This window comes from Triticum dicoccoides, unplaced genomic scaffold (genome assembly GCF_002162155.2).
Source record: "Triticum dicoccoides isolate Atlit2015 ecotype Zavitan unplaced genomic scaffold, WEW_v2.0 scaffold217052, whole genome shotgun sequence".
NCBI lineage: Eukaryota > Viridiplantae > Streptophyta > Magnoliopsida > Poales > Poaceae > Triticum > Triticum dicoccoides.
In genome coordinates this window covers 1-1,416 of record NW_021240530.1, presented here as the reverse complement: position 1 = coordinate 1,416, position 1,416 = coordinate 1, and the positions used below count along the sequence as shown (strand labels likewise).

Genomic DNA, 1,416 nt, shown 5'->3' with positions numbered 1-1,416 from the left:
CCGTTTGTACTCAAAGAGAACAACAAAAGCAAAGGTAGGTGACACCGGGGGAGTATTAGAATACATGGAGAAAAAGGTCTCGGAAGATTTCAACTTTTTCTATTCAATTCAAGTGGATGAGGATGAATTGATAACTAATATTTTTTTGGCTGACTCCAAAATGGTTTCAGACTATGCTCTATTCGGCGATGTTATATGCTTTGACACCACATACAGGAAACTAGATGATGGACATCCATTTGGTTTGATTGTCGGGGTGAATAATCATCAGAAAACTGTTGTCTTTGGTGCTGCACTTCTCTATGATGAAACCGCTGCAAGTTTTGGTTGGCTTTTCAGAACTTTCCTAAAAGTTATGTCAGGAAAACATCCACGTACAGTTCTCACCGATGAAGATGCGGCAATGGCAAAGGCAATTCGTGAAGTCTTCCCTCACTCCCACCATAGACTTTGTGTGTGGCATGTGAATCAAAATGCTTGCAAGCACCTCGCCGGAGTTGTTAACGAATATAAGAAGTTCAATGCTGATTTTCAGCACTGTATATATGATATAGAAGAGGAGGATGAATTTGTAGGTGCATGGGATAAAATGATTGACAAGTATGGACTACGTGACAATCAATGGCTGCAAAGGCTATTTGAGAAAAAGGAACAGTGGGCACTAGTGTATGGTAAAAATACGTTCGTTGCCCACATGAGCACTACCCAAAGAAGTGAAAGCATGAACAATGAACTAAAGAGATACATTAGTATTAAATATGACATGCTTACTTTCTTTGAGCATTTTGAACGGCTAGTTTTGGATAAAAGATGTGAAGAGGTGAAGTATGACTTTAAAGCAACACAGACTACTCCCAAGTTGAAGGCCGAATCTAGCTATATGTTAACACAAGCTGCAGCTACATATACTCCAGCAATATTCAAGATGGTTCAAGATCAAGTGCTTCGGACTCTGAACTATGACACATTGCTTTGTGATGAAAGTGACACCGAGATGAAGATTTATGTAGTAAAATTTCATGGCACACAACGTGAACATGTTGTTAGATTCACACCCAAAGAAGAAAAGGTTAGCTGCAGCTGCAAAAAAGTTGGAGTTTGCTGGAATCATTTGCTCTCATTGCCTAAAGGTACTTGATATCAATAATATCAAGCATATTCCAGGAGAATATATCTTAAAACGGTGGACAATTGATGCCAAAGTTCTAGATATAACAAGCAAATGCAACCCGCATGAGAACCTAAAAGCAAGAATGTCTAATCGCTATAAGGAACTGTGTAGAATGTTTGTGAAAATAGCTGCTCGTGCAACTGAGTCAGAAGAATCATACAATAAGGAGGTTAAGTGTGCAGAGAAATTAGCACAAGACGTGGAAAAATGGTTGAAGATTAGAGTTGATCCAGATTTGGTTAGCG

General features: G+C 39.0%; 1 pseudogene; it reads left to right on the top strand.

Annotated features, from left to right (window-relative positions):
- The first annotated feature begins 10 nt into the window (after positions 1-10).
- On the top strand, positions 11-1,409 carry LOC119345221 (annotated as a pseudogene).
- Positions 1,410-1,416: the final 7 nt, after the last annotated feature.